Genomic DNA, 22,420 nt, shown 5'->3' on the forward strand with positions numbered 1-22,420 from the left:
TTGGCAGACAGAAATGTCAGATTGTATAACGGCACAGGTATGGGAAGCACGATTCACAGATGGATGGATTTGCGCTGGTCCATCCACATCCTATCACCAAATACGTCTTTGTAGAAGTCAGCCCAGATCGTGGGAGGGAGGGGGAGATGTCAGTGACCTCAGAACAGGGTGAAGCAAACTGGCCACACCACGTGATGAAATAATAACCTTGACCTTATCGCCATGGTTGCAACAAATTGAGTTAGCCAACCTCCACTGTCTTGGTAGCTCCTGACAGACTCAGAGTCATCTATGATTGTTTAGCAACTGAACACTCTGTGTTATCACCCACCAACCTCACAGAGTCTGGGGTTAGTAACGCTGTACAGACGGGACAATTCGAAATACCTTCCTTCCTGCTCAGAATCCAGAACATTAAGCATAAAGCAGATGGTTGAAAGCATTGCTACTCCCACAGTTGGTCAATGTTATTACGGAAAATACTTAATGTTAGGTTATATTCTTATTCACGTTCCTTATTGATATTTTAACGTATATCATATGCTGATAATCCTTGATAATGGAAGTAACAAAGAATCAAAGAAAAATTTGTCCAGAGGAAGCACTCCTGATCTATGAAAATATTCACAAGTGGTGGATGCAAGATGGCATTGTTGAATCTTCATAGGTGGTCAGAGAGCCGTGCAAGCTTCCTGGGCACAGAGGCTATGTCCTGCAGTCACGGCAGCAGGAGGATAAAGTTCCTCAAAGAATATTAGACTCTTCAAGGTCAAGGTGAGTGAGTTCAGCCAAGCTGCTAGCAAAGTGGAGATGGTGATATGGACTGGAGCCTGGAAGAGGGCCAAAGGAAATAATAATTTGCTTGTCCTGATAATTATCCCCGGCTCAACCCCAGCTTTCTAGGGGAAAAAAAGGAAAAATAAGAAAAAGAAAAAGGTAGAGAAGCAAGGACTGAAAAACAATTTGCACAGTTTTGCTTATTGTCATGGAGCTTGGGACTGAGGGCCCAGTATGGCCAAATCCCACCTCCTTCTGGATCAATCACACACAGTAAATGTAGACCAGTCCCTCTACTGCGCATCACTATAGGTGTGGAAGAACTGAGGTTGGCCTAAGCAGAGGGGAGCTCGTGCCTATTAAAGAACAGTGTGGTTCTAGTTCAACATGATGTTTGGTGAAGTATGATCACTTCCTCGTTGTATCCAACAGACAGAGAAAAGACCTCACATCCTTTGGAAACAAGCAAGCCAATTAAAACTATTAAAACAATGAGACTATTTCATATTCCAGTTCCCTTCCACATACAATGTCCCACATGTCATAACAAATCATAAGACATACAAAGTAATATGAGGCTTACAAACAAGAGAAAATAAGTAACACAATGGCTTGCTGAGTCCAGAAATTGAGCTAGCAAACAGGACTTTAAAAAGCCATGGTAAGGGGCTTCCCTGGTGACGCAGTGGTTGAGAGTCTGCCTGCCGATGCAGGGGACACAGGTTCGTGACCCGGTCCGGGAGGATCCCACATGCCGTGGAGTGGCTAGGCCCGTGAACCATGGCCGCTGAGCCTGCACTTCCGGACCCTGTGCTCCGCAATGGGAGAGGCCACAACAGTGAGAGGCCCGTGTACAGCAAAAAAAAGAAAAAAAAACCAAAACATGGTAAGGGTGTGGAGAAAAGGGAACCCTCTTGCACTGTTGGTGGGAATGTAAATTGGTGCAGCCACTATGGAAAACAGCATGGAGGTTCCTTAAAAAACTGAAAATAGAACTACCCTATGATTCTGCAATCCCACTCCTAGGCGTATATCTGGAAGAAAACATTAATTCAAGAAGATACATGCACCCCAATGTTCATAGCAGCACTATTTACAATAGCCAGGACAGGGAAGCAACCTAAATGTCCATTGACAGAGGAATGGATACAGAAGATGTGGTACATATATACACTGGAATGCTACTCAGCCATAAAAAAGAATGAAATAATACCACTTGCAGTAACATGGATGGACCTAGAGATTATCATACTAAATAAAGTAAGTCAGACAGAGAAAGACAAATATCATATGATATCACTTATATGTGGAATCTAAAAAAATGGAACAAATGAACTTATTTATAAAACAGAAGCAGACTCACAGATGTAGAAAACAAACTTATGGTTACCAAAGGGGAAAGAGGGGGTGGGGGGGTGGATAAATTAAGAGGTTGGGATTAACACATACACTCTACTGTATATAAAATATATAATCAGCAAGGACCTACTGTAGAGCACAGGGACCTATACTCAATATCTTATAATTTATAATGGAAGATAATGTAAAAAAAGAATATATATACATATATATGTATAATGGAATCACTTTACTGTATACCTGAAACTAACACAACATTGTAAATCAACTGTATTTCAATAAAAATGTTTAAAAAACATTGTAAATCAAGGATTTATAGGGAAGAAGGAAAGACAGAGTGAACAGATGGGAGGAGAGAGCAGAGAAAGGCAGGTTAGGAAATGGGACCAAACAGAAATTCTAAATCACAAAGTTACAATATCTGAAGTAAAAACATACAGTTTGTAGGCTTAACAACAGAATGGAAAATGCTGAATAAAGATGAATAAATTCGAAAAGAGACCTGGATAGAAACAATCTAGACTGAAGCTCAGAAAAAATCCAGATTGATAAAAGCTGACCCAGGGGCCATATGAAGAGGTTTCACATCCATGGTCGGGACATCAGTAAAGGAGGGAGGGATGGGAACAGACAGGCACTTGGAGGAAGAGAGGGCAAAAATGTCCCAAATTTGGTGAAACAAACCCTAGTGGAATATATACAAAGAAATCCACACCTATGCACATCATAACTGTGAGAGATACACAAAAGGAAATCCTAAAAATAGCCTGAGAAAAAATCACTTACACCTAAGGGACCAATGGTGACAGTGACAATGTAAGAATCTCTCTAACATGTTGAAAGAAAGGGGGAAAAGTCAGCTAACTTGGAATCTATTACCAGCAAATTATCCTTCAAAAATGAAGGGGAAAAATGTCTGTTAAGAGGGTCTATTACCAAAGAAATTATTCCTCAAGAATAAAGGAACATAAATAATTTTCAAATAATACAAGCTGAGAGGATATTCTGCCAGTAAATTTGTACTATAAGAAATTATAAAGTTATTTCTTCAGGCAGAAGAGGAATTATAACAGCTGGAAACCTGGATCTTTAGAAAGAAGTCCCGAACTGGTAAATGTATGCATACATATAAAAGACTATTTTTTCTTTTTCTTAATTTTTGAAAAGTAAATCAACTTTAAGATAAAAACTACAACATAGTATGGAGGGGTTTATTTCATACGTGCTCTTAAAATGCATGGAAACTGGGGTAAACATCTTATGTTTTCCAAATTAAAAGGACCAAGACTCATAGTCATGAGGCGAATCCTATAAAATAACTTCCTTTGATTATAATTCTCTTTAATATTTTTACACTTTACATCTCCATTAATAATTTTTCTGTGTCTCTTTCTAAAAGAGTAACATGAATGTTATAGAGAATATGGGTGCATGGAAATGAGTATTTCTAAATACCTGGAATATTTCTAAATACCTGGAATTATTAATTAAAAATGCAGAAAACTCTGTGTCTGGACTGAGTCTGTGGAGCTCACAGGTAATAAATAGCTCCAAGGGATGAAGGTTCACTTGGCAAGACACCCCACAAGGAGAGTCTACACCCCGCCCCGCTTGTCATCGCGGATTCTCAGAAAGGAGAGCTGAGTGAGTGGGTACGGTTTGAGTGGACCTCTTAACTTGGGGTGGAGTTTTCTATTTTGTCCCTTTTATGCACTGGGATCTGAAACTGTATTCCCACTTTCCCAATGGGTAAATATTTTTCTTTCTGGGTCCTAAGGAGTTGACATAACCAAGTGTTGAGGCTGAATTACATCTAAGCATGGTTGTTCTTGTCTTAATTTAATGTGGTGTCTACGTTGCAGACCGTGCTGCGTTAGCAGATATTTTTGAGGCTTCTCTGACATTTTGTCAGAGATTAGGGAAGAGAGAGCACTATGGACTGAATGTTTGTGTCCCCCAAGTTCATATGTTGAAGTTCTAATCCCCAACAAGAAGATATTTGGAAGTGGGGCCTCTGGGAAGTGATGATGGTTGGATGAGGCCATGAGGGTGGGACCCCCGTGATGGGATTTCTGATTTAACAGAAGAGAATGTGAGCACGGCCACTGCAAACCAGGAGGAGGGTTCTCAGCAGACACCACAGCTGCTGGTGCAGACCTGGGGTGCCCAGCCTCCAGAATGATGAGAAATACATGTCTGTTTAAGCCACCCAACTGGTATTTCGCTATGGCAGCCCATACAGACTAGGACAAAAAGCTAGACCACTCTTCTAAGTTTGACTCACTTAAAATGACTCATTTACCATTTCTAACTTGCAAAGTAATTTGTGCTCATTTTAGGATTTGAAAAATGTATAGAAAAAATCAAAAACACCTTCATGCTATCACACTGGTAAAATTCTCAACAAGGTATTGGGGTTACAAGTATGAATATTAATATGTATGTGTGTATATATACATACACAATTATATCACACTGCATATAGAGTTAATATATGTTTTATGTAAAGTATATCATCAATATTTACCATTTAATTAATTTTATTCAAAATACAATTTATATGTGGATATATGATTATTTTATTCTTCCTTATTCTTGGACATTTTCTTACTTTTTCTCATTCTGACCATATTATTTAATATAGTCATGAACACTTGATATTTAAAATACTAAATCTGTTACATTTATTTTACTTACAATTTTAATATTTATTTTATATTGTTTCATATGTATAGCATGTACACGTACAGTTTTTAAAATAAAATAAGAGTCTCTATATACACACTACACAGCTTAATATACAGGATGTTTTCAGTACTTATGAGACCTACTGCTCATCTCTCTGAACACATCCACTTTCCTCCAATCTCTCCTCCACCCAAGTAACAGTTATCCTAATCTTTACATTAATCATGCCTTCTTTTTAAATGATTTTGCTGCATATATATTCTTCCTAAATAATTTATTGTTCAGCTTTCCTGTGTTTTGAATAATGAATAAATGGATGTATACTGTACATATTCTTCTAGAATTTGTTTTTCACTCATTTGGTTTTGATAGTCATCTAAGATGATAAGTGTACCTACAGATTAGAAACTTTCACTGATGTCTAATATTCCTTTTTGTGACTATTCTTCCTTGATATATTATCTGCTGAGGGTACTGAGGATATTCCACTTTTTGCCCTTGTCGACACAGCTGCTGTGCACATTCTTGTAGTGCCTTCCTGGGAACAAGAACAAGAATTCTTCTCAGGTCATGAGATTATTTTCCAAACTGGAGGCTGATCCATTAATAGATCGTTAGATCAATGTAAGTGATGGTGAAATATCCTTTTTGTAAAAGAATAAATAAATTTATTACAAGAGAGGAAATGGGAAGACAGAGAAGGGGATGAGAGGGGCGGGAAAATAAAAAAGAAAAATATCAGCTTGCATCACATAAAATAAGAGAAAAAGGTGTTTTGTGATCTTCCATATTGGATATCTGTGTTCCAGCTTATGATATTAAGTGTATTTCTAACTGTGCCTTATATTAAAAATTGGGGCTTCCCTGGTGGCACAGTGGTTGAGAGTCCGCCTGCCGATGCAGGGGACACGGGTTCATGTCCCGGTCTGGGAGGATCCCACGTGCCACGGAGTGGCTGGGCCCATGAGCCATGGCCACTGAGCCTGCGCGTCCGGAGCCTGTGCTCCGCAATGGGAGAGGCCACAACTGTGAGAGGCCCCTGTACCCAAAAAAAAAAAAAAAAAAAAAAAGTGTTTGAAAGGTGCAACTTGATAGCATGTGTTTTGCAGTGGGACCTCAGGCATCACCAGGACGTGTTGGATTTTGTTGCACAAGTCGTATCGCTGTGTAGCTATGTCACCTTTGCCAGGAGGAGGTGGGGGGAGCTGGCCTTGGATCCTCAACCACCACTTCAAAGTCACGACAGTGAAGCAGGTGACAATGACTGTCTTTCACTGGCTTCCATTTGTTTGCCGGTAGGAGTTCATCTCCCCAGCTCTTGGTTTCTTCATCTGCAATAAGCACACTCACCATATTGCGATCCCTAAAATCTCCCATGAAATGTCTTGATTATAAATACTTTTTAAAGAATCTTCTCGGTTATTCTCATAGGGAAGAGCAAAACGTGAGTTGCTGAAGAGGAGGCACTGCTGTTCACAGCGTGACCTGCAGCTCTGGGGGTGACACCTGGTGCGGAGCAGGAGCTCAAGTCCAGGACTTCTCATTGGTCAATGTTCAGTATACGAATATGAGGTCCTGCCCTGGTGATGACGGTGGTCCCTCGTGAGCCCATTCTTATCCTTATCTGACTAAGTGATAAAAGTGTATAAAACATGCCAGTGGTGGAGTCATGGCTGGAGGTGCCATGCCTAACTCAGCATCAGCACCTTGGGGTTTCTCGTTACCATTTGAAGAGTTTGGGGGACTCATAATATACGGATTCTGTGCCAGATGCCAGGTTGCTTTGGATTTCACCACTAAAATTTGGTCTGGATGTAGAAGAGTGGCCAAATTCAGAAACTCATTTACAAGTGCACTTTTCAAAAGCATCTTGACTTGGGGAGCAGGAGACTGGTACCCAATCAGCACCAGCGTTCAGCGAGATCAAGTTGGATGTATTCTGGTGTCGGTCCTGAATGAGCAGGACATCTCCCTCCTGTCACAATCCACCCTCCTCGGGCTTGGGTTTCTGCAAAGACTAGTCTGCTCTTGGATCTCAACCAAGAGCATGACCCCCAATGCACATGCATTCAAAGTGATCCACTCAAATAGATTTTAAAAGTACAAAGTCATCCAATTCTTTCTAAAAACTCAATGGTCTCAGCTGCCTAGTTGAAAATATGCTTTATTTGTGTCAAACTAGTGTTTCTTATGCATTCTCCTGTGTCCTTGTAAGGGCACCACCAACTTGAACCAAGAGAAGTCCCACAAGTGAGGGTGGAAGACTTGCTGAGAGCTGAAGCCCCTTGGAGACAGGCGCTGGCGGGGCTCCATTCCCCAGCGCCTGCTTTCATCCAGATGGCAGTTTGTCCTCAATGTAATCCAACAGGACACGTCCAATTCCCTTTCTCCACCCCTGAGCTTTTCCAGGGGAAAATGTGATTCTGCCCTGCTTTTAGCAAATTAATGTTCCTGTGCTTTTGCTTTGCTAGTGCATTTGAAAACATATGGACACTTTTGGCCAAAAAGAAGCCATTTCTGATTCATTTGGCTAAAGTGTGAATTTTTCCGAATACAGTAAAAGCCCTGTTATGAAATGCTTTCTTCTATCTTAGAATCCATTAGACCATGAAGCAAACTTTTTCCGTGGATGCACAGTAAGGCATGCGGTTTATTCCCGAGCCCAACTTCTGATCTGTTCTTTGGAGAAGAGCCCTCCACCTGCCCCACTGCCTGGAGGGAATCACTGACCTTTCCCAAGAGGGTCCTGCTCTGTCCTCACTGTGAGGTAAACTGAGGAGCTCCCCAAAAGAAAGCACATAGGAGACAGTGCTCAGGAGCTGGATAGAGAAGTCTGTTTAAGCTGTTTAAGAAATGTGGAGGGATGCTAGGAACGTGTAGGAAGAAGAGGCGAGATGAGACTCCAGGCAGAGTCATCCTGAGTCAGACTGGATGGCGTTTATGGGAGAGAAAAGTAGGGACTTCCTGGGAGAGAAGTAGTAAGGAACCGAGTGACAGTTGGTGATGGCCACCAAACAGGGACTTCACGTTCTGTGTCTGCTGCAGCTGGGCAGGCCCCCATGGAATCCAGGGAGAGTGGGATCTCTAAAATGTTAAATTTCCAAAGCACATCAAAAGTGAAGGAAGGCACGTTAACCTTAAAAGGAACTTACAGAGAGTGGAACCATGATACGGATCAGACTCAGATTGAAATTGTAGGCCTGTCCATTGACAGATGAATGGATAAAGAAGATGTAATACATATGTTCAACAGGATACTACTCAGACATCAAAAAAGAATGAAATAATGCCATTTGCAGCAACATGGATGGACCTAGAGATGATCATACTGAGTGAAGTAAGTCAGACAGAGAAAGACAAATTTCACAGGATATTACTTATATGTGGAATCTAAAAAAATGATACAAATGAACTAATTTACAAAACAGAAACAGGCTCACAGATGTAGAAAATAAACTTATGGTTACCAAAAGGGAAATGTGGGGGAGGGATAAATTAGGAGTCTGGGATTAACATATACACACTACCATATATAAAATAGATAAACAACAAGGACCTACTATATAGCACAAGGAACTATATTCAACACTCTGCAATAACCTATAACAGGAAAAGAATCTGAAAAGGAATAGGTGTATGAATATGTACAGCTAAATCACTTTGCTGCACACCTGAAACTAACACAACATTGTAAATCAACTATACTCCAACATAAAATAAAAAAATTTTTTAAATGTAGGCCTGCCAACAGTGCAGATCAGCTAAGGTCTTCACACCTACCTTGTTACCTCATCCTGGACCCTTTATGCCTCTACATCTGGGTAATTCTAATCAACTTCTCCAATCTCCCTCACCCCTGATTATACAGACAGTTTCTCTGATGTTCTTACTGATGGAATTCTGAGAAATGAAGAGCAGCAGACAAAGCAAATTGGTGTGGAAACTCAGAGAACACAACTCCCTTTGCGTTAACAGCAGATGGAGACAGACCCTCCAAAGACAAGAGGCCCTGGGAAATCAGACACCAGCTGTCAACTGGTTGAGATTTGTGGGAACTTCCTTTGCAGCTAGAGGCAGAATGATTGGAATTAGGCTCTGTGGCTCTAAGCCAGGCTCCCAGGGCCCTACTGCCCCAGGACGACGTGTCTGTGTTGGCACCTGAGACATATCAGGGTAACTGCCTGAGCAGCTACCCGGCTCTGTGTGTGACCGGTCATGGCCAAGTCCCTCCCTGGTGGGAATGGTCAGTTACCAGAGAGAAGGAACATGCTTGGGGTCAGAACAGGTTACCAGCTTGTCCCTGACTTTCCGTCCTGTCGGGTGCTGTCCTCTGGAGGCTGGCACGGTGACCCCCATGTCCCCAAGATCGATCTTCTCTTCCCCTCCCAGCCCCAGGGCCAGGTTGTCCACGTCAGACTGAACCTTCCCCAGAGGGACTGTGCTTTTCAACCCCAGGTTCTACCAATGAGCACAAATCCTAACACGTCTGTTGTGAAGTCAAGGTAACCTGGTGCCAGCTGGATACCACCCGGGTGTCCCACATTTCACAACAAAGCATCCTCTGTAGATGGGGCCATCTTCCAGGCATCCCAGGGCCAGGAGTTTATGCTGAGTCTGTCTCTGGTCACCGCCACTCAATGGTGGGCTGGTCCTCTGTTTGGCTGCTCTGGGTGACACACACCATCCGGCTTCTCAAAGCAAAAGACCAGCGGGCAGCCCAAGCTCTCGAACGTGCATCCAGCCTGGGACGTAGAGCTGGGAGCATCGGATGCCCAGGGGCTGGTGACCCTGTGTCCTCTGCTGTGAGCGGGAGCCGTGACAGCCAGAGAGGATGGTCAGATGCACAGGGCATCCTGGACGGGGCAGCCAGTGGGGTGCCAGCGCCCAGGTGGGCAGAGGAGGGCACCCCTGAGGGCCTGGCTAGATGGGTGGGTGAGGCGGGTGACGAGCACATCCAGGTGTCCACGTGTGGAGACAGCTCAACACCTGATGTCAGGACCACCACAGGGTATGGACAGAGGCCCAAAGAGGGTCCAGCTAGTCTGACGTGAAGGAGGTAAAGCTATATGAGGAGGGCTCGCCCCCCTGTGGCCCCACTGTCACTGAGGCCGCGGGTGCAGCTCCTTCAGCCCGACCTCCCTGAGGGAAGTCTCATCTGAATTATGGTGTCTCACACCTGAGACTAACACGATATTCTAAGTCAATGATGCTGCAATAAAAAGGAGGACACTTGTCACCTTGATCTTGGCTTCTCAACACTGCCCTTCAAGAAGAAAAGTTTGGGCTTCCTGGCGAGAAGGTGGATTCAAGGTGAGGAAGGGAAGCGGTGAGATGAGTCTGCACCATCTCGAGTGGCCATAAAGGCAGGCAGGGGACCAGAGGGGATTGAAGAGCCGGGAGGTGGGCCCAGGGCCCAGCTTAGGCCAGGACACCACCTCCAGCCAATTAAAGAGAGAGTCACAAAGTATGTGTGTCTAAAGCTCATAAAAGAGAGAAGTAAAACAAGTGACTCACTGGGGTAATTAGCAAACATTTATTGTGCACATGGCAAAAAGTCAGTTTGCAGCCTGGGTCAGCTCCCAAAGCTTCTGCCTGCAGGGACGGTCCCGCCAGGGCCTGGACGCGTGACCCAGGCCGAGCCTCCAGCCTGGGTGGAGTCGTGAAGCTGGGGTTCATGGAAGAAAAGGTGTCTGGGGGCAGAGGGCAGAGTGCAGGGAGAAGATGGCTGCACAGGGACTCCAGGACTCAGAGGTTCAGCCTGGACTCTCTGGCCATTAGTGAGAGCTGACATCCACAGCCGGGAGGAGACTGCCTGAAAGATTCCAGGAACAATCTTTCAGATCAGCCAATGCTGGGGATAGGTCTGTCCCCGACAGTCAGAGTGCCTGTCCTTGTACATCCCAGGAGCCTTGGGGGCGTGGGCTTCACCTCACCGGGAGGGCAAAATAGCTCTGGATCAAAGCCCCCTGGATGCCCTCCTCCAGCAAATGTTAAAAGCAAGACCCAAAAAGACCCAGCTGTTTCCAGAGGAGAGCTCAGTAACCCTGTTTTATTGCAAGAATATTTGAAGCAAAAAGAATATTGTGGGTTTTTTTTTAATATTCACAAGTAAAATGTATGGTAATATACAAAGGAAGAGTAAAGTTCAAAGTCCTCATACTGTACCTGAAATGACGTATCAACTAAAGGTGGGCTGCGGTAAGTTAAAAGATACATGGTATAAACCCCAAACAACCACAGAATGACACAACAAAGAGCTAAAAGTGAAAAAGTAAACAAAGAACAAACGTGACACAGAAAAAATAAAGGGTATGATGGTAGATTTAAGCCCGATCCTGTAAAAAGTCACAGTGAATTGCAAAAAGTCACATTAAATTAAGTTAAATGATTTAAACACACCAATTAAAATACAGAGTTTGTCAGATTAGATAAATTTAAAGAGTTAGGTCATCTATCTGCTGCCTACAAGAAACCCACTTTAAACACAATGACACAAAAAATTAAAAATATTTATGCCATGTTGACATTAGTCAAAAGAAGTCTGGGGGGCTTCCCTGGTGGCGCAGTGGTTGAAAGTCCACCTGCCGATGCAGGGGACACGGGTTCGTGCCCCGGTCCGGGGGGATCCCACATGCCGCGGAGCGGCTGGGCCCGTGAGCCATGGCCGCTGAGCCTGCGCGTCCGGAGCCTGTGCTCCGCAACGGGAGAGGCCACAACAGTGAGAGGCCCGCGTACCGCAAAAAAAAAAAAAAAAGCCTGGAGCAGCTGTGTTAATATCACAAGGAGATTTCCGGGCATAGTCCGTTCAGGGGCAGAAAGCAGGTGTCCTAATAATAAAGTTGTCAATTTAACAACACGATGTAAAAGTCCCAAATGTTTAGGTGTCTAATGACAGAGCTTCCAAATATAGTAAGAAGGACTTGGACAGAAAGGGAAAATGGGCCCACAGCATAGTCAAAACCCACTTCAGTACTCATCTGTAATTGATAGAATAAGCCAACAAGAAATCAGCCACAGTAGAGAAGACGGCCAGCTCGTCATGACAGACCTTCATAAAACTCACCTCCCAACAAGGGCACACATTCTATCCACTTGCCAAGGAACATTTACCAAGACTGACCCATGCTCTGAGCAATAAGACAAATCTCAATAAATTTGAGAAGATTTAAATCATACAAGTTTATTCTCTGAAGGAAAAAATATATATATTAACTGAGTTATTAATAGCAGAAAATTAACAGCAGAAAGATACCTAGAAAGATCCCCAAATAGTTGAAAATGAGTAAACGTGTTTCTGAATAACCTGTATGCCAAAGAATAAGTCAAGAAGGAAAACAGGAAATGTTTTCAACTGAATGACAGCACATCATACACAAATCTGCCGGAGGCAGTGATAGATTGGGGTGTTTAGATTGAGAGCACTAGGTACTTCCATTAGAATAAAAGAAAAATCTAAACTAATGACCTCAGCTTCCAGCTTTAGAATCTAAAATCAGGAGGGCAAACAGAACAATAAGCTGAAGGAGGCACAGATCAAAGATCAGAGTGGAAATCAGTGACATAGAAAACAGAAAAGTAATAGAAAACTGAATGAAACAAAAAGCTGATTCATTAAGAATTTCAGTAAAACTGATAACCCTCCAGCCAGGCTGAACAGGAATGATATTGGGATGACCGACACTGGGAATGCCAGAGGCAAAGCACAATGGATTCTACAGATACTAAACATACAACAAGAGACTATTAGGGCTTCCCTGGTGGCGCAGTGGCTGAGTCCGCCTGCCGATGCAGGGGACACAGGTTCATGCCCCGGTCTGGGAAGATCCCACATGCCGTGGAGCGGCTGGGCCCGTGAGCCATGGCCGCTGAGCCTGTGCGTCCAGAGCCTGTGCTCCGCAACGGGAGGGAGAGGCCACAACGGTGAGAGGCCCGCGTACCGCCAAAAAAAAAAGAGACTATTATAACCAACTTTATGCGAATAAATTCAACAAATCAATGAAATTAAAAAAAAAAAAACTCATGAAAGAGCCGTATTACCAAAGCTTACTCAGTAAGAAATAGATAACCTATCACAGAAGTTAAATTTGTATTTAAAAACCTTCCTACAAAGACAATTTCAGGCCCAGATGGCCTTACTGATGAATTCTACCAAACATTTAGGAAACAATATCAACTTTATACAAATGCTTCCTGAAACTTAAGAGGAGGCAATACCCCACCCACCCATTCATACATTGAGGCCAGAGTTGCTTTGATACCAAGACCATTACAATGAAAGAACTTACAGACCAACACTCTTCATGTGAATAAATGCAAAATGCCTGAATACAATTTTAACAATATAAAAAGAACAATGTTATCATGATAAAGTGAAGTTTAGCCCAGGAATACAAGGTTGTTTTAACATGAGTCAATGTAATTCACCTTAGTAAGAAAATAAAATAAGATAAAATTAAATTAAACTAAACTTTAAAAATAAAATAAAATAAAATAATATATATGATTATCTCAATAGATGCAGAGAAAGTATTTGAAAATATTTAACATTCATTCTAATAAACACTCTCAAAAAACTGGGAGTAGAAGAGGACTTTCTCTACTTGATAAAGGACATCTACATAAAATCTGACATAATGCTTATGATGAAAGACTGAACACTTTCCCTGAGGTTCAGAAAAATGGCAAGGACATCTACTCACATCACTTTTATTCAACATTGGACTGAAAGTTCTAACTAGTAAATTAAGGTAAGAAAAGAAATAAATGGCATCCAGACTGGAAAGGAAAAAGCAAAATTGTCTTTATTTGCAGACGAGATATTATCTACGTAGAAAATCCTGTGGAATCCACAAAAATGTTACTATAATAAATGAGCATAAAGAGATTGAAGGATACAAGATAAATATATAAAAATAGTTATAATCTATATATCAGCAACAGACAATCAGAAACTGAAATTGAACATACAGTGTAATTTAGAATAGCATCATCAGTATAAGATACTTAGCGATAAATCTGTAAACAGATATACAGGACGTGTACACTTAAAATTGTAAAAAACATGGCTGAGAGAAATTAGAGAACAAATAAATGAAAAGTCATATCATGTTCATGGTGCTGAAGACTCAACAGTGTTAAATTCTTCCCAAATTAATCTATAGAATCAATGCAATTTTGATCAAAATCCCACGAGGCTTTTATTTATTTATTTTTTAGAAACTGAAAACCTTATTTTAAAGTTTGGGAATGAAAAGTATCTAAATTGGCCAAAAAACATTAAAGGAGAAGAACACAACTGGAAGATTCACATGATTTTTTTTTACATCTTTATTAGAGCATAATTGCTTTACAATGGTGTGTTAGTTTCTGCTGTTATAACAAAGTTAATCAGTTATACATATACGTATGTTCCCATATCTCATCACATGATTTAATTTAAAGTTTACTATGAAGATACAGTAAACAAAACTGTGATGCTGACATGGTTTATACACGTAGAATTACAGTCCAGAAATAGAGCCACATATTTATGACCCACTGATTTTCAAGAAGGATGCAAAGACAATTCAGTGGAGGGAAAAAATAGCCTTTCAACAAATGGTGCTGGAACAATTGGATATCTTATGCAAAAATTAATTTCTATCCATGTCTCATACTATGTTAAAAAAAAAACTCAAAATAGATCATAGACTTAATGTAGAATATAAATTCTAGTAGAAATCATTGGAGAAAATCTTTGTGACCTTGAGTTGGACATAGATATTTAAAGTTGGACAGCAAATGTGTGATCCATAAAAGAAGAGAAATTGATAATCTGGGCATCGTCAAAATGAAGAGCAAAAGCTTGTCAAAAGCCACCACCATTGAGAGGATGAAAACACTAGCCACAGACTGGGAGGAAACATCCACAAATCACACATCTGAGAAAAGGCTCATATTTTAAATGTATAAGGACTCCCCAGACTCAGTAATAAGAAAACAAACAACCAATTGGAAAATGGCCAAAAGACTTGAACAGACATATCACCAACGGAGATATCTGGATGGAAAATAAACAGATGAAAGAAGCCCAGTGTCATTAGCCATTAAGGAAATGCTGCAACCCCAGGAAGGAGATATCCCATCCCTGTCAGCTCACATGAAGATGACTAACCAGGACTGGATTAGTCCTGGTTAGCATGGCAGTCAAGGCCCAGCTAAAGACTGAGAATGGGGCATTTCCTGTTAAATATCAACAAACCCGAGACCCCAAGCCTCTCCAGAAAGCCTCAAGGATGTGAAGAGAAGGACCCCCTTCTTCGCTGTGTCCCCTGCACTCCTGGTGAGGGCTTCCTTTTATTTGAGGTAATAAAACATCCAGTTTTCATTTTCAAAATAACTTCTCAGCTACAAGCCCCAAAGCATCACATCGTAACAACCTGGAGTGAGGAAGCTGCCTAAATTGAGGGATTTTAAAAGCCTTGAAACCGTCGGTGTCTGGGAGGTGCAGAGACAAAGGAGGCCACTCCATTAACAGCCACAGAGGACGGCTGGCCTTTGCACCAGCAGCCTCGTGAAACAGGAGAGACGTGGTCGTGCTCTACAGCTCAGCTGAATGACACGGAGACCACGTGTGCTCACCGTTTCTCTCAGAGGTTGCAGGTAAGTTATTTAAAAATCTCCTTTTCTTAAACTGTTTTCTCTCAAAGAAAAGAATCCCCGGGATCTACTTCAAGTGGCATTTATGGAGGACCCACAGCAAGCCAGGCCTGGGACTGGGAATTTACCACATTAATTAATCATTATAACAAGCTGGGAAGTTCTAAATTTTTGCCTGAATTTCATAAATGAGGAGTCTGAGGGTCAGAGAACTACAGTAATTTATCCAAGATTCCAGAGTGAATCCAAGATAAAACCAGTACTTTCTGACATACGTCAGGACTCTCTCCACGTGCCTTGGGTTCTATATTTAGACTGAGTGGAAAGAGGCCTGGGAAATGCATTAGCCCATCTGGAGGTGAATCTGATACTTTCTCATTTGTCTCAGGGAGTAAGGTGAATGGAATGAGAAGTGGGGCTTCAGGGGAGGGGAGGGAAACCAGAAAACTCTTGGCCTCAACCCCTTCCCCTCTCTTTCCTTTTTCTCCCAGTCCCTTTCTGGAAAGTTTGTTTTTCTCCCAATAAAACTGGAATTCATCACTGTGCATGTATTTAAATATTTTAGTTTGTCTCCTAAAATAAAACTTGGTTCCCACGTATGTACTTAATGGGTATCATCATGTGTCCTCTTCAGAATACTCTGTGGACAGAGTTTCTACTCTATTATGCATGGTCAGGAATTGATTTTCCTAATAAATGCTTCAAAATTTCTTTCCATCATGAAATGTAGTATAAATCAGTGTCTCTTCATCTAATTTTATTTCCCCTTGGGCAAAGAATTTTCACTTCTAACAGTTGAGCTTTTCAAAGAAATTTTTTAATGGACAGATTCTTTTCAAATGTGTATTACTTTTTCTGATAATAGTAACTTGAAACTTTTCCTAAAAAGTATTTCAAAAGTTTCATGAACTCAAGGAAACACTTAGGGAAAATGCAGAGCTTTGAAAAAAATTTTTAAAAAAATCATTCCAATTAAGAGAAATGAAGTTGATACAGAAGACAACTTGGGTGAAACTTGAGGATGTTTTAAGCGAGAGAAGCCAGATACAAAAGACCATATATTGTACGATTACATTTATATGAAATGTGGCTGCTGAGGGCTGGGGGGATGGATGTGGGAGGGGACAGAGAGTATCAGCTTCTTTTAGAATAAAAAAAAAGTCCCAAAGTTATATTATGGTTACGGTTGCACAGACTGAGAATATACTAAAAATATTCATTTGTATGGTATGTACATTGTATCTCAATATTACTATTAAAATATTCAGTTACAGAAAAGATCAGTCCATGTAACTTCAGGAGTTTTGGATTGACTGGAATTTCATGAATGAAATGTAATAAGTAAGATCTATTTAACGAATTTTCACGGATATTTGGGTTTTATATGAGTTTGAGTTGATTTTCTGATGTTTTCCCCATTTTTATCACATCTTCAATAGGTATTAATTCTAGTTCTTAAACTTAATGTGTGACCTTGAGCAAGTTAAGTAACCTTTCAAAGCCTTATATTCTTCACCCCTCCCCCATCACACACATACGCCAATGTACACACACTCACTACCAATACATACATCTTTCTGGGAAAGACTTTTCAGAAAGATAGAAAAGAGAAAAATACATACAACTTGTTGTTACATACAACTCCACAATGAGTGTATGAGGCATGTACACACACGTATGCTATGAAAACTAACCAATACAAGGAAACAACAAAAATGTATGTTGTAGCTTCTTAAGAATCTTCAGGCCTTAAGGTTTCTCCAGGGATGTTCAGAGCACCCAGAGCCCCACACTGATTCTCTGCGGTAAAGGTAGGATCTTGGAAGAGCCAGAACACTAATAGAAGAAAGAGAAATTAAGGGAGAGCCAACCCATGCCACAAAAATCACCCAAATTAATGTCTTTGCGAGAATTACGTGTTGATTGTCAACTCCACACAAGCCCACAGGTTTGTTGAGTAAGAACAGCTAAGTTTATTAGATTTACTAATAAATAAGGAGAAATATCACTTGACAGAGTCTTGGTTTACTATGTCAGAAGTGGAAGGAAAGTGTAGGTTTGAGTGATTGGGATTGGGTAGTTAATGATGAGATAATTTAGGGTTGGTGACACAAGGAAGCAAGTTTTGAGGTAAGTCTTCATACTTGCTGTTTGACAAATGAACTTTTTGCTCAGATTAGCAATATACTGTCCTGATAGAGAGACTTTTGATTGTATTATTGAATTGTTTCTCTTGATAAACTGGTTTACAGAAATTCCTTGAAGCAATCTTAAAGTTGCGTCTAAAATGTCACCTCATGGTTGAGCACAGTTACCTGGGAAACCAACTGACTTGTTACAAGACACTGGTACCAAAAGAGTCTGGATGGTACCCAGAGGAAGTGAGAAAAAATCTAAGAGCTGTTTTGATGGTGTGAATCAGTTAAATTATGAGAATATTAAAATGAGAAATTAGACTCATAACAAGAGTGATTAGGGATGAAAACGTCATACTACAGACAGGAAGGAATATTATAGGCACAATAGTTGAGAGAGACAAGTGTCTGTTAACAGTACAGAAGCTTACACACACAAAAAGTAATGAAAACTCTCAGGAAAACAGAGAATAAAAGTATACACACTGAAGCATGGCCATCTCTAGGTCCAGCCATCTGGAAAATATTTAGTGGCTCTTGGCTGGAAACTACTCACTTTTCTCAATTCTGTTCTTCATCTGAAGGTCTTGGGATAAGTTGTCTTCACCCCAGAATCATCTGTCCTGGTACATTGCTGACAACTTTTGCTGTAAAATTTCCTGATGGGAAGGTGGACAAGGTGATTCAGGGTAAGACCTTATGGCTTTTCACCTGGGAGACCTTACTCCAGGGACCTCTACTCTGGAGTTGAATTGTAGTCATAAGCAATGGATATGGTCCCTTCCAACATGATTCCAAGGCCTGTCCTTTTCTTTCATTCTTAGGAAAGACAAAATCTCCAGGTTCCAGGTCCAGTAGAAGCTTCTTTGGAGCCCAAGGAGAAAAGGCAGCCTCTACCCTTCAGCTACGAAACTGAGTATAATGCATGAATCTTTTGAAGTAACTTACTTTATCTGCCTGAAGTAAGGGAAAGTTGAAAACTGGGGGAATAAACACCTCATGTTAGTGAAACTCGCGTCAGGGTTTATGGCTGCTAGAAGGTGTGAACTCATGGTCATGAGTGTGAAGAGCCTTCATGGAGGAACCTTAGGAGTTCCAGACATTGTGGGTGGTGTGAGCTCTACAGGACCATTGGCCATCTCTGTCCAGGGAAGGTGATAACGTGTCTGTGTAAGTGGCAGTTCTCACTCAGAGCTCTCTGTGACAATCCTGGCAACGATGGGGAGACTGATTTGTTTTCTACGTCGGGAACCTACATAATTGCATTTATTTATATATTTTCCTTTTCTACTGTCCAGGCCACAGACAAGTAAAAGTTCCAATTAGTTCTGAGAAGAACCAAACAATGACCAGGACACAGTCAAAACTCATCATACAGCATAATTACATGGAACCCTGAGGCTTAGGCTCCTGAATGTGTTTCCCATCTTTCAGTTTCACTAGCAATAAACACTTGATCAATAGAGATGTTTTGGCATTGTATTCAGCACATTTCTCACCCATATTGACTGAGTCAAGCGGCCAATCTATCTTTGCTGTAATAGGTAATTTCATGAAAAAAAAAAGTTGCCAGGGTTTTATTTGAGGAACTCTGGCTCCACCCAGTGGCTGGCCTGACAGCCCCGCAAATTGTCCTGTCATTTGCGACCAGATTCTTCTCCATATCTTCTCTTCTAATCTGGAGTCAAGCTGTTGAGTTCTGTTATCATTTGTAATGCAGTTAGATTCATTTGTCTCGGTCTGCGTTCTCTCTTGGGATCCCCTTAAATCCTGGTTGATTGTTTTTTCCACTTTGCATACAATAAATTTTACTTTGGCTTCTCTATGCCTGTTGGCATTTCTCTGGAATTTGACAAATACATAGAGTCATATGTAACCATACAGAATTCCATCACTCTAATCATTTGACTGTGTGGCTTGTTTGTACTGAATCCCTTCCCAAGCCCCGAGAAACCACTGATTTTCCTTCCATCCCTATATTTTTACCTTTTCCAGGATGTCATATAAGTGGAAAACTATAATATGTAGCTTTGGGGGTCTGGCTTCTTTCACTCACCAAGATGGAGCTGGAATTCATCCGTGACCCTTGTGAATCGTCTGCTCACTCCTTTTCACTGCTAAGTCGTGTTCCTCTGTGAAAATAGACCACGGTTCTTTCATCCATTCTCCTTTAAAGGACAACTTAGCTGTCTCCAGCTTGAGGTGTTATAAACCACTTTTTGTGGAAACATAAGTTTTCCATTCACTTAGGTAAAAATCCAGAAGACGGCTTTCTGGACCATATGGTAAGTATATGTTTATCATTATAGGAAACAGCCAGCTGACATCTAAGGTGGCTCTACTATTTTTGCATTGCTGCCAGCAAAGAAGGAGCACTCTTGTGGTTCCACATCCGTACTGGCGCTTGGTATTGTCACTGTAAAAAAACAAAGTAATTTTAGTGATACTTATTGTTGAGAGAGAGAGAACTCTGGATACAAATCCTTTATTAGATATGCAATTTGTAAATAGTTTCTCCAAATCTGTGGCTTGTTTTTTTGTGTTATATTTACAGTGTCTTTTGCAAAGCAAAAGTTTTTAATTTTGACTGAGTCAAATTTAACAAATGTTTCTTTTATGAGTCGTGCTTTTGGTATTGTATCTATAAACTCACCACCCAAACTAAAGTCATACAGATTTTCCTTGAAGTTTTCCTCTAGAAGTTTAATAGGTTTTCATTTTGCATTTAGGTCTATAACTCATTATGAATTAGTGTTCGTATATGGGCCAAGGTATGGATACATTTTTTTTTTTTTGGCATATGAATATCCAAGTGTTCCCACGACATTAATTGAAAAGACTATCTTTCTCGACTGAAATGCCTTTGCAACTTTGCCAAAAGCCACTTGCCAATGTATGTGTGAGTTTACTCCTGGACTCTTTCCTGTTCCATAGATTAATTTGTCCATCACAATGCCAATACCACACTGTATTGATTACTGTAGCTAAATAGTAAGTCTTGAAGTTGGGTCATAGGAGTTGTACAAATGTGATCCTTTACTTGTTTGTTTTTTCCCCAGAATTGCTGTTGTTATTTGTGGTTCCTTTGCTTCCTATGTGAGGTTTAGATTCAGTTTGGTACCTACAGAACAGACTTGCTGGAATTTGACTGATCAACCTGGTGGGAATTGGAAGAACCAACATCTTTAAAATACTGAATTTTCCTATCCACAAAACAGTATATTTCTCCATTTACTGAGATCATTTTTACTTCTTTCATCAGTGTTGTATAGTTTTTAGCATACAGATGCTTCACTTATTTTGTTATATTCATATCTAAGTATTCCATTTGTTTCAGTGCTATTGTAAACAGAATTTTTAAAATTCAAATTCTAAATGTTCATCATGTACATAGAAATATATTTAAATTTTTCTATAAGTTGTTTAACTTACAGGCATAGATATGTTTGTAATAGTACTGGCTTTAGATGTTTCTTATAATCTAACACAAGCATTTAATACTCTAAATTGCCCTCTAACCACTGCTTTACCTACATTCTGCAAATGTTGATATGTTGTATTTTCTTTTAGCCTAAATACTTTAAATTTAGTGTGAGACTTCTCTTTTGACCCACAGGTTATACAGAAGTGGGCTCTTTAATTTCCACATATTCAAGTATTTCCCAAATATATTATTTTTTATTTCCCAATTAATTTTGCTGTGTTCTGAGAATACACTTTTTTGTGTTTTCTATTATTTTACCATTTTTATGTCCTAGAATATCATCTATCTTGGTGAACATTTCAACTTGAGAAAAATGTATGTTGCTGCTGTTATGTGGAATTATCATAAATATAAATAAAGTCAAGTTGTTTAATAGTATATATTAAAAGAACACAGGATAAAAGATTAATGAGCTACTCTTTGGTAAAATTTTCCTAAAGAGGACATAAACAAACATAAATTATGCAGACAGAAAACAATCACAACTGTGAACTTTTATCCTTCAAAAGACATCATTAATGATTATATCAGACTGAGAGAAAATATTTGCAAAACAAATATCTGGCAGAAAGCTTTTGTTTGGAGTATACAAATAGCTTACAATGCAATGGTAACAAAACAAATAATCCGGTTCAAAGCATGGGCAAAGATTTTAAGGGGCACTTCAATAACAGCAAAAAGATTCACAACTGGCGAAGATGCGAATGAAAAGATCCCCAACAGAATTTGTCATTAGAAAAAAGCAGATTAAATCCACAGAGAGAAACCCTTACTCATCAGCCTGAATGCCTAATGTTTAAAGGTGTGACCATATCAAGTGTTGGCAAGGACGGATAGGAACTTGAACCCTTATACATTCCTAGAAGAAGAGTAAAACCATTTTGGAAAACTTTTAGGCAAACTCATAAAATGTTAAAACTACACCTGTCATATGACCCAGTCATTTTACTGCTAGAATTAATACATTTGAAACACAAATTTTTGCAGATAAATGCTCAAAGCACCTATTATTTGTAATAACCAAAACTTGGAAATAATCTAAACATCCATCAACAAGTGATGGACAAGCAACTTGTGCTGTGCTCGGGAAACAGAGCCCCACCCAGCTATGGAAAGGAGCACGTATCGGGTCCATGCCCTGGATGAATCCAACCTGTCATGTGGAGTAAAGGAAGCAAAGTAAGCAAGAGTGTATGCCATGCGACTCCATCTGCATGAGGCTGTTGACGATGAAGCTGTTCTACAGCGACAGCAATCCCATCAACAGTTGCCTGGGACAGAGATCCTGGGAGGTGGCCTCCGGAACACGAGGACTTCAGGGCCAACTGGACATCTTGAG

The 22,420-nt window shown here is 40.5% G+C and overlaps 1 long non-coding RNA gene across 3 annotated transcripts in view; it reads left to right on the top strand.

The window, feature by feature from the left end:
* The window catches only part of LOC113606597 (uncharacterized), a 29,891-nt gene extending 9,881 nt beyond the window's left edge, over positions 1-20,010 (top strand). Inside the window, exons 2-4 of one of the 3 annotated variants that reach the window (XR_003427624.1) lie at positions 5,335-5,448; positions 18,182-18,286; positions 18,422-20,010. This is a non-coding gene — a long non-coding RNA (uncharacterized LOC113606597). Of the gene's footprint in view, positions 1-5,334; positions 5,449-5,933; positions 6,079-6,255; positions 8,101-18,181; positions 18,287-18,421 lie in introns of those variants that run through there. The other 2 variants (XR_003427622.1, XR_003427621.1) reach the window with 2 other exon arrangements.
* Positions 20,011-22,420: the final 2,410 nt, after the last annotated feature.

The sequence above is a fragment of the Aethalodelphis obliquidens genome, unplaced genomic scaffold (assembly GCF_003676395.1).
Source record: "Aethalodelphis obliquidens isolate GAN/ISIS:26980383/991018 unplaced genomic scaffold, ASM367639v1 scaffold3, whole genome shotgun sequence".
Lineage (NCBI taxonomy): Eukaryota > Metazoa > Chordata > Mammalia > Artiodactyla > Delphinidae > Aethalodelphis > Aethalodelphis obliquidens.